Genomic DNA, 12831 nt, shown 5'->3' with positions numbered 1-12831 from the left:
AAAAACAGGCAGACACAGGCAAATCCGCAGGTCCAGGCTATATAATTACCACGATATCGGCGTGCCGGCATAGCCTGGTAGCATGATACCACCGTCTCAGTGATTATATGAATTAAGCAAATTACGAGGCACGGTGCGTCGCGGTGAAGGTACGTATAAAAACGCCTTTCATTATGACTAACCAGGATTATGGGATAACGGATGGTATAGCAATTTTATACTCGACGTTTTTACCTAAGTCTAAAATGTAAAGACTTTCAAATCGTTATAGTTTTGTGGGACTTTAAACTTGACTTTTCAGAAACAAGCGGTTTAATGACTCTTTATATCTCTTAAAGCTGGAACATTGAACACTGCACTGTTACATGAATTAGGCAAGTCACCAGACAAAGGCGGTGCGTCGCGAGAGAGGTATGCATAAAAGCGCCTCTCAACACTCAATGTGACTAACCAAGATAACGGGTGAAATTTAATTAAAAATATTTTAATAATAACAATAATTTATTTATTATTTATAATACGTTGCCCATTTATGTGGTGTAAAAATAAAATATACAACGTGTAAATGAATTACGAAATAATGTTAAAGGATGCATGAGTATACTTCATAGGGAATAGCCCTGTAAAAGTATTAAATCAAAATAAGCATAATTATTTTTCCATACAAACTAATGCAAAACATTTCAGATGCTTACTTATGACAACCCTATTAAAGATAGAAGACCGACACGTGCATAGTACCTACGCTACGCGACGCGTACCTAATTTACTTTTGCTGTTAGGGATGTATCTGATTTCTTTCAGTAAAAACAATGGCAATGGTTTACATAAAAACTATAAGCATTTCGGTTTCACAGATAAATTTCAGGGACAGTAAAAAATGTACCACAAAGCATCTGAAGTATGTGTTTGGTTTTTATTGACACTTTGTATATCGTCATCACGATCTCATAATTATTCTATTTAAAATATAGCCTATATAACTTCCTGATAATTTAGCTATCTATTGATAAAATAATGGGTTAGTTGTTTACGACAACCCTATTGAAGATAAAAGACCGACACGCGCTTAGTACCTACGCTACGCGACGCGTACCCAGTAAAGTGACAGGAGTCGCATGATTTTAATTTTGCAGGTGATATTAGGGCTGTATCTGATTTCTTTCAGTAAAGGTTAACCCAAAAATATTTAGGTTTTTGGTTTCACAGATAAGTCTCAGACAGTCCCTCTCTACGTATCACATCACATGGGACCTTTATTTTTCCCTGGGATAAAAAGTAGCATATGCTACTCTCTTTTCTTTCAAGACTGTATGCTGAAAATAAAGTTGATTAGCATTTACAATATCAGTAAGGGTTAATTGAATAACGATTGTCCACAGCGCTCTTTTTACGTGAAACTTGCTATATTAAATGCTTTTCGGAAATTGCACTTCTATAATTATATAATGGAAGTTGCAAGAGATAAACTATTATAATTACATTAGGTGAATTGAAAGGCAACGAACAAAATGAATTCATTAATCACAAAATTATTGAGATTTGAAATTTTGTTTCCAAACCGAGCACTCAAGCCTTATAAGTATAATGAGTAAAGAAATAGTATTATAACTAAAAGTCTAATAAAATGCCTCATTTTCTAAGCTCAGATAGATTCTCTTGTGAGCCTTTTAAGGACGTCCTATCGCAATCTTTTTAAACAGCAAAGATAGGCACCTAATTATGCCGAACTAATAGGCAACTGCTGCGTTTCATGCCGGCTTATTCTCGGTAGAATCTGCCTTCCAAACTAGAGGTAGAGTCACTACAAACAGACAGACTCAACATTCAAAAAGTGAACCAGGGCGCGTTTCGAACCATCGTAACTTTAGTTTTAAGTTTAAGAATATGATTATCGTCATGTTCATCTAAGTGCCATCTATGGGCCTACATGAATAAAGATACTTTTGATATTAAATAAATAATAAATAAATATACTACGACAATACAAACATCGCCGCCTAGCCTCAAAGTAAGCGAGTTTGTGTTATGGGTACTAAGATAACTGATGAATATTTTTTTTATGAATAACATACATAAATACTTATAAGTATGTATTTTCTAGTATTTATGAATATAATTCATAAAAGTATTCATCAGGCATCTTAGTACCCATAACACAAGCTACGTTTACTCTGGGGCTAGATGGCGATGTGTGTATTGTCGTAGTATATATATTTATAATATACAAATAAACACCCAGACACTGAAAAACATTCATGTTCATCACACAAATATTTTCCTGTTGTGGGAATCGAACCCACAGCCTTGACTCAGAAAACAGGGTCGCTGCCCACTGCGCTTATCGGCCGTCACATTGACTTTGAACTCCCGTCCAGAGGCCTTCAGTCCAGCAGTGGAGAGTTATAGGCTACTGATGATAAACAAATAATATACGAAACAAAAACTGCAAAATACAAAAGCGAACCCTCACATATTTTTCGAGTTGGCGCGGATTATAGCAAATTAATAATTGTTCACATTGAATTCCTCATTCACCGCATCCTCTTTCACTCTTCAATCCTTAAAATCGTCATGAGATATGTTACAGCTTATAACGGTATCTCATTTGCAATTGTGCCTTTTGGATTTATCTCAAATTGCCTTTTATGATATTCATAAGTTGCAACGACTTGGGATCCTCTGCCGGCGTACAATACTGGTGACTGTTGATTTTCAATAAGGTTGAATTTAAAGCAATTACTTATGGAAAAAATGTGTAATATTAATTTAATGGTGTTTTTATCGGACCGATCGCCGATCTGTAAGACGGTATAACAACGCCCAGCTGTTATTTAAGGGGAGGATGTGGCTCATTTTGTGGAGATTAGATTCAAGTATTTAATTTCAATGCATCGATTTAATTGATGCAAGGCGATATTTGGAATTATATTAAAACCAAGATTAATTCTGGTACTTAAATTACTAATCATCTAAAAAAAAAAGGTTTGTGGGGTACTTCGTGTAGGTAATAGCTTTTTCTGTTTTGGGGTCCATGTTATGCTTAACATACGATTTTCTACCGGCTGACCTCCGAACTTCAATATGAAGATGGCACCAAATGATGATGCTGTTATACTTAAAATAGTTGGTTTGTTCCATGTCATACGTACCTAAAAGTAAGGCAAACAAATAAATTTGTTCTTAATAAATTGTTAATTTTATAAAAGATATATTTTTCAATGATACTAAATTATTTAAGTATTTATACTTACCCTCGTCCAATTCTTAACCTCTTACGTTTAATTCTCTCATATATATACTCTGTATAGCGCACGATATTTAATAAAAATTAATTATTTTTCGAACAAAGAAATCCATCATATTCATTCATACATTCACCCATTCATTCAATGATTTCTCACAAAGGTAGAGGCTTCCTCTTAACAAGGAATGGCAGAATCATTGTGTAGTTGTTAAGAATGTTTTTTTGGCGGCAAAAAGTTCGCGAAGTCGAAGCATGCAGATGATGTTGATCGATGACAATGGAGTTTTATTATTGAGAACGGGTCAATGGTAAATCTGTTTATCCGTTCTTACGTTTGCTATTACATTGGAATTTTATTCGAAAACTTTTACAACGAAATTATTTAAGCTTCTTGAGCATGACCCGGTATTAAAACGTGATAGCCGAGTAGTTACAATCAATGTATACTTGCCAACGTTCGCAAGATGAAATTCTAGGCAAACATCTCTGATTTTTGTTCTTAAATTCTAAAAACCATAACAGTCTTACATAATGGATATAAACCTCTCTGTTAATTCAAGATTACAATTCAATCGACAAATTTCTTAATGACAGAGTTACTTGGAAGGAATCGGATCCACTTTCTTACATGCGATGTAAGAATAATCAATATAAAATGTTGAACTTCAAAAAGGGCAACTGTCTAGTTTCGAGTTTTTTAGAGTTATATAAAGAGTCACTGCAAACAGAATATCAGAGATAATAACACTTTAAAGTTAAAAATTACTTAGATTATATATTGCACGACTCATGATGCGAAGCATCAGAGTGCTTTACGATCGAAATTTTTTTTCATTTCGGCGGCTATTTTTATTATTATAGCCTTGTTAGTTCACGGAATCAAGATATTTTGCATACTATTGTCGAGATAATTATATATATAGGTCACTGAATGCAAATGATTAATTAATTCAGTGTAGTTTAATTGCAATTAATAAAAAACGAAAACTGCAAGACTGTATATCTATATATATCCATGTAAAATTAACATGGATGGTGATATATCTATATCTGTAGATATTTTTTTTTCAATATTTGATAATTAAATGAGCATTATGAGTCGTGCACTTTTGGATTTTCCAAATTTTTTTTGTTTACGATTACAAACCGATTTATCTGTGGCTTCTTGACTTTGACTGATTGTATTCAATAGGTAAAATTTAACTTCATAAATCTACTAATTAATATCGTGTCCAAAAGCAAACCAGTTATCAATTTAAAACAGTTTCGTTTCATACAGAATTTTGTCAAAATCACTGCCAATGTCGTCTTGGTTTTTTGTCCACCATTTATGGTTGAACAGAGGTTCGGTACCATCACAATGTGGCATTAAGCCAAACCAGTCCCCCCTTCATAAACCGTCTGTGTCTAAATGTATAATAAAGTCGTAAGCAGGCAGGCCGTATGGACAAATATTTTTTGGAGAAAACTTATATACATACTCGTATATCTCTTAATTGACGCGTATAGAATTCAAGATATCTTTCACCTTCGATTTTTAAAGTTGGAATCCACATGAATGGAATAAAATCTGTGTGTATGTCGCGGCCGAAGTCCGCAGGTTTTAATTGACTCTTGTGGATGTATATGGTTTGGTAAGATTTTTATGTATAAGGGTATGTGAACCAATATTTCTTTGGATCTCGTATAATAACCGCATTAAATATAAATTTGATTACAGAATACATAATTAGTTAGGAGCATTTAGCAATGTGTTTGACTTAGGTTTCGTGTTGCTTATCCTAAACACTCACACAAACTATCTGAAAACCTAGGACATTTCCCTTCCTGGACAGACCTCCCTGTCTGTCAAAGCACATTTGCTGAGGGGAAAAAGTCAAAGTTTTACGACATAAATAAGAGTTCCGTATACTTAATTATTATCTACAAATACACCAAAATAAAATTGACTTTTAGGGGACCCCAATAATTAATTTTTATTTATTCTTTGTGGTAATGATTGATACACCATCTCTAAGAATTTCAAATGTCTATCATATATTATATCACAGTTCATGAGATGCAGCCTGGTGACGGAAGGACAAACAGACAGCAGTCTTGGTAATAGAATTACCCTACTCTACCCATTAGGTAAGGAACAGTAGAAAAGGCTCTTAAACGATTTCTAACAGTTTGGGATACTGGAAAAGGATGTCAGTCTGAAAAACTTACCCGCCGAGGCGTCTTTTTAATTTAAACCAATTTGCACCGAGCGTGCACAACGCTGCTTAACTTAATTCATTATGAATTCCTCTTAAGGTAACATCTCCACTAAGTAACGCCAGATATAGATCTATTACTAAGGAGCAGTCACGAAATCGATCATGAATTGATTTATTTACGATCCGGCAGAAAAAAATAACACAAAAACACCGAGATGGTGGAGCGCGATTATTGCACTGGAAGCCGTAAAAAATCTCTTAAGCGAATTTTTTTTTTGCGCTTTTTGTTCTAATGCTATCTCGGTAGTATAAAATTGATGCCTACCAGAGCCTGCGTCACTTTATAGTATGACGGGACCACGCAATCGGAGTCTTGGAGTAGAACCAAAGACTAGACACACAATGGAGGCCCCACCAGACCTCATCCCATGACTACCAACCATGTTACTGCAACTTAACCGGGTTAAACTAAGGACAGTTGTAGGTATGATAACGGGGCACTGCCCACTAAACAAACACCTTTCCATTCTGGCATAACTGACAGTCCTCTGTGCATAGCATGCATGGAGACACATGAAACACCGAAACAGGTAATGCTCCAATGCAATGGAGTGGTAGAGCAACGCGCAGCACACCTTGGCTCCTCAGCAACACTTCAAGAAGCACTCGGCGACCTGGGCGGCTTGCTAAGCTTCTGGAGTGAACTCGACTGGCTGGAGTGATCCAACAAGAAGCGGTTCAGGCCAACCTAGTACGGAGACAGGCCCAGAAAAAGAAAAGAAAATAAGGTATGATGGGACCAGATGGGTTCAAGGTCACGACAAATCCTTCATCCACGCAGTTTAACAAAGTGTCAATCAGGCTGTGCTTCAAGAAACGAACCCGTTATTGTGATATAATATAGTTGCACCTTTTTTATTGCTTTGTAAAAAACTTAAGTAACTTATTTTGTATGATTCTGAAATTCCATGCGAAAACATAAACTGATAGCGATAGTTGTAGAGTGCCATTTTTTATGGAGATGACGCGACCGGTTTCCCTCAGATGAAGTCGAAAGAACCTATAGTACCTAAAGAACCTAAGTATTCTACTAGACTAGCCCTTTCAATTGATACCCATATCGTGAAAAAAGAGACACACATACACACACACACGCACACGCGAACACACGCACACGGCGAACTTAAAATTGAAAAGTTTTTTAATATATACGAGAAGTGTGGAGGTGTTTGCCGTCTGGTTATGTCAGATTAGAATACAGTTGTCACCACCGCTAATCCCGCGGGTGTCGTACGTGGTGACTAAGAAAATATAACAGAGAACGGGCTGCATTGTCATCCGTAATACCACTAGCATCCAATTTGATCCGCTACCAGTATGCCCAGCGTAGTGATAATGGGCAAACCTTCCTCTGGGAGAGGCCTCGAGTCCAGTACTGGACTGTTATAGGCTTTATAATACTTTGACCCAAATATCCCACAAGATGAAAGGTAAAAAAAGTGAATTAAAATATGAGACGAAAGGCTGTCTAACAAAAACACCGGTCGGTCTTGCAACAAAAAGGGGAGGCGACATACAACACGTTCACGTTTAGTTCATTTTAACAGTTACATTTACCTATATCCACAGAATAAAGAACATACAGAAACCGTGTACACTACTAATATTGAAGCATCAAACCATTCCACTTTAGTATTGTTTCTCGGACAGGCGGTCAGGCACTTCACTCCATTTAGCAGTTGACAGTAATCATTTTACCTCTAATGTTCTAAACGTTTACCATGAAATGGAAAAAATTGTGAGCTATTACCATTACGCGGGTGTGAAGTGAGAAGTTTTCACTGTTTTGGACACACACACTGCATGCGATAATGACTGTATGAGGGTTCTGTATGTTCTTAGTTCTCTGCCTACATCATAAATCATGCGAGGATCTTTTCGCGTGTCACTCTTTATACATTTAGTGATATATTATTTTTATCGGAGTCCCGCTATACGGACAGACGGCCTGATATGATACCGATGGGCTATGCCTCACGCAGGCGCTAATTGCCTGTGAGATAATCTTCTTCTTCTCATTACTATGCGGTCTACGTACAATGTTTTTTTAGTTTGTTTACAGAGTCAGTACTTACTGTAATCGCTTAAAGCAGTATTATTGTGTAATATACCTATTGTTTAAATAGCTTAAAATAGCCCATATTTTTTTGAAAAAAGGTTAAGGAAAAAAATGGTTAATGTGTCCTTTGGAGATCAGAATTCAACTTCAAATTCAAATTCTTTGTTTGGAAAAAATACGGTAGGTACTAAAAATTATACATTATAAAGATGTTAGTTATATAAATGTTATCATTTTGTGTATCACGCATATTTTGTCGTTCACATTGCTGTCCAAATATTGAGGTAAATAAAAAAGCATAGTATTAAGTACAGTCTCAGTGTAGGTAATTAGGTATATATATCTAGTCAAATATTAAAAAAAAAAAAAATCCTTGACTGAATAAAATGAATTGTGTAAGAGCCATTTCTTCAAAGAACATACCATCTCGGACATTTTTGGAGGCCTTTTTAAGATGTTCAGTACTGTAGAACATTATTTTGATTTATCTCGTAGTTTTCAGCCAGCGTTTGCAATGAAAGCGCAAAAAAATATGCTTATTTACGACAGAACATTAGAAACCTCGAAAAATATCAGTGTTCTCTACTACATTACGCATGTATTATACACAAACATATACCTTCCTGGAAAAAACAAATACCTAATAGCTTTCTGCGCGGTCGACCACGAGTTAATCCTCTCTATCGGTTAGCCGTATATTCTCTATAGCGATAGACGAGATAATTGGTAGAGATTATTTTCTCGTGGGGCTCATGCTAGACCCACAGTTTACGTTACAAGCTTTGATTGTCCCTGGAACGTGTCGAGATAGCACATTTGCCTTGTACTCTGTGATACCTACTGCACATCATCTAGTTTTGACCACAGAGCAAAGAACCATTAGAGGCCCTTCTGAAAAAAAAGTTTTGCTTCTATCTATTTTTTTAATGTGTCAGAGAAAAGAAAAAGGAAAAATATACCTTCCTGGGTTTTTTTTTTTATTTTTTACATTTTGTATCCTTTAAGTCCATTGTCGCATATAACAAGTAGATTTGGCAACATTGCTCCCACTGTCCTCATTCACTTCCATCTGGTACCATACTCATGTAAATAAATATTAAGGGGCGCTCCCTAAATTCTATTGAAGTGTCCTTGCACATCACAGATTAGTCCTGCAAATATAGCTAGCTAACCTTGTCTCAGATGATAGCATCAAAATAGTTCAAAAGTTTATTGTTATTTACATAATAAGTTCAAACGTTTATGTTTTGTGTTGACTTCTGCAACGTAACGCTTGCTTTTCTCCACACATTTCTAAATATTAATATGTTATCAGTTCTAATAGAATCCTAGCTCTTTTAAAAAAGTTCATCGGCCTAACGGAATGCCACACCCCGTGCTCCCTAGAACATAATTAGTGTTCTCATCGCAAACACCGCGCGATGCTATCACAGTGTTCGATGTACATTGACGATCGTAGCACGACTTGTTCTTTCATTCAAATCATTCATTCGCTTACTTGAAACTTGTGTTCATTCATCGTCATAAGACATAAGTCTAAGATATTAATATTTTTTGCATGTGTTAGTTTACTTTTAACTCCGTAATCTATTATTGTTTGTACTGAATCGAATTTGAAATGATTCTGGTATTTTCTTTCCTGTGTATATAAAAAAAAATTTAACTGCTTACTGCTACTTTCTACATCAAATATCAAACTAAAAGGTTCTACAAAGGTTGCCTGTAAGAGATTGCTTGCAGCAATAAGGCCGCCTTTGCATGTCTACATTATGTACTGTATACTCCTTACTGTTTCTTTTCCTGTATGTTATACGTGTAATAAAGTGTTTCTTCTTATTCTTCTTCTTCTTCTAAAACATGTTAAATATGTGAATGTATTTCTTTATATATTCATTCCTATTTTTTACTTATATGTCAGAAATATAAATCGCAAATTATTATACCGAAGAACTCGTAAGCCTTCTTAACTTCGCAAAGTCTTGGACACTGACACTTTGGTAGGCAATGTAAAGCAAAGCACGCTGGGTTATTTTCTCCGTGAATGGGAACTGTGAAACACTCCATCATCGAAGGTTTCCATTAAGAGTGACAGTAAGTTCGATTTAATTAAACTGAGGTAATTCTCAGCCGTGTGGCTTAGTAGTATAAACTTATGATGGATTTATATTCAAAATTAAAAAAAAAAAATATGACCAACAAAAATGTAGTAGTTTACATATTTATCTCGCTTTATTATCGTTTTTGAAGGTAAGGCGTTACACGACGAGTATTGAGACAAATTAAATCGTAGTTAGTTTTAGAACTAACTTAAAAAAAATACAAGTCTAGCAATTCTTAGTTTATTTAGCATTATAAATTAAATAGTGACATAAGTTGCTTTATTTCTACAGGCTTTAGATATATCATCATAATCTTTCTCTAATTACGGCCCACTGATGGACACAGGACTCTTCTCTCATAGCCAGTTTTATATATACCAAACACAAAGTCACGCACACAACACACACAAAATGTATTTGTTTTTAAAAACAAATATTTGTCGTATGTCGTATACTCTTGTATAAAGAATAATTATACAGGGTGGAGCACTGACATCTATTGAATTGATGATCTCTGTAAATAGTTAAAAATTCTGTAAATTAATGATTTTATTATTATTTACTATAGGAAAAAATAATAAAGGATTTTAAAATTTTAAATAGCCGCGCTTAAAGTATTTATAGTTATTTCTATAATAATAATTTACATATGCTAAGCTACTCGAGCAGTAATAAATTAAGAAAAATAGTAGTAGTACCAAAATAAAAGATATAGTGACTTCAATTTGCCACATATGCAATATAGATCCGTTAAAAAAAATAACTATAATATAATATACAAATTTTTCTATTGCTCTAATAGGTCGCCTCGCAATCTTATTGTATTTAATAAAACTAAATATAATGTTAGATAACATGAAAGTTTGAACAAATGGTTAGGAACATTTATGTAATAAGATTGTTTTATAGATAATATTTTATACGATCATAATATATTTTCCACTGTATTCACTCGCTGATGGGTAAATAAAGATAAGGATCTTTACATCTCATGATTCTCTTTTATGTATTCAAATGAGAAATTTATATACTTAAATGGTTGCGTAATTTAGCCTGTTTTGGATTCCATTTGATGTTATGTGTTATTAAGAGTTTTGCGTTTAGCAGATTACAATAAGAAGTAGCTTCTCTGAGGAGAATAGCAATTTAACAAGCCTATAATTTGAAGTACTTTTGTCAAGTTGGAGGCCCGTAGTGCGTGGCTAGTTAGCTAGCTACCAAATGATTTAGCGTTCCGGCACGATGGTGCAACCGATTAGGGGATTATGGCTTATAAATGTCATATATATGTTGCTGATCTTCCTGGCGCAACGGTGAGCGCTGAGGATTAAAAAATTAAAATCAATAAATGATAGATAAATAATAATAAATATATACTACGACAATATAAACATCGCCATCTAGTAAAAAAGGCAGCGTAGCTTGTGTTATGGGTACTCAGATGAGTGTAGAAAATTTTTCTGAATATTAAACATAAATACTTATAATATACAGATAAACGCCCACACCGATTATGAGAATCGAACCCACGGCCTTGGACCTAGAAAGCATCTATTGTCGCTGCACCAATGGACCTTCGAATATAAGGGAACATTCGAATTTATGGGGCTCGGGTAGTTAACGGCTTCTGGCTACCTTAGATGAATTATGCAAACCAAACCAAGGCCGACCCAGGCCTACAAGACTTTTATTGATTTTACTGTAATAAAAAAAGCGTTTTCTTCAGAAAGCAGATATCTGAATATGAAATTGCTGAAACAATTTCCAAAAGATACCAAAGATATAACGCAGGCATTTGTTAATGCTTTAGGCATGACAACAATGTGCAAATGTTTTTTTATTAATGATTATAAAAAAAAGCATTTTTTGCCGATACTTCACCGAATCGCAAATCACAAATCTCAGGATATATGGCGTACGACGCCATTTGTCATGACCGTGAATAATCGACACGCTCTGATAAATTATATTTGACACCCATAAGTCCTTGACTTACGATTCGAATGGTAATCTGGATTATAATAATTGCGCGCGAATTACAAGAGTTAAGTATGAAGCTATGCCCCAATGGCAACACTGTAATATATTCGACGAACAAACTTAGGTACAACGTAGGTAGGTTCATTTTTATCATAAACTTAGTTACAGTGTAATGCAATAATCACACTATTAACTACTAGATTCTGAGCAAAGGACTCGTCTAGGTTTTAGGATCTTGAGCAGTTCAGTGCCACAAAGGACCTATTTATTATAATATCATATCACCAATAGCTGTAGCTGAGTCTTCTTCTTTCTCGTATTATATCTCGGGCACTATGCAGTAACTTCCATGGTCTTCCATGATCTTAGCTAAATCATTAAAATGAAAATCTTAGTTAAATTATAGGACAATGGCAGACCTCGGTACGATTCAAAAAATAGCTTATTATGATGATTGCGTAAAGCGACGCCCTAATCGAGTCGTGATGATATTTTCGTGCGGACAATCACAAATCTCCTATATGATCTTTAGATGAGACGAAAATTGCTCCAACTGGTTCATCGATGTATGGGATTAGACCCAATTTTTTTTTAATATTAGATAGAAGCAGGCGTTCTTTGCAGAAATCCATGATATATTTTGAAAATTAAGCTTAAATTGCTATACTCCATGAGATTGCTTTTCGAGCAGTATAACAAATTAAGCTTAACTTTCATAATATACCAAGAATGTTTCTTAAATCCGAGTTTGTACCACAGCATAAAAATAGCAGTAATCAGCTGGTAATAAAAATATTTCTTTTCATTTGAGAGTTTCTGAGCCCGACTCCAATAATCTTTGTTAAAAATAACACTGAATATTATATGAAACGGTGATTTATCCTCGAACCTTCATTAACCAACCGTAATAGGTTACTTTACACATGCCGTATATCCCCGCGTGAAACTGATAAGCGTTCTAAATATGCACCAACCACTTAGCTGGTACCAACAGGGCGGGATGGCAGCATCACAAATTGTGCCTTGTGCTATTAACTTTAGGGTTGAAACTTCAATGTCGATGTTTAAGGTTAAGTTTATTGTATTGAATAGCGAAATTCATTAATCCAGCATCCCCGTCAGGCAGACTGACAGAGCAATAAGTGACGTGGAATATCGACTTTAAGTGGCCGATTGTAGTAAGAT

Source organism: Pararge aegeria, chromosome 11 (genome assembly GCF_905163445.1).
Source record: "Pararge aegeria chromosome 11, ilParAegt1.1, whole genome shotgun sequence".
Taxonomy (NCBI): Eukaryota; Metazoa; Arthropoda; class Insecta; order Lepidoptera; family Nymphalidae; genus Pararge; species Pararge aegeria.
The sequence above is the reverse complement of the archived record's forward strand: the minus strand, read 5'-3'. Positions refer to the sequence as shown.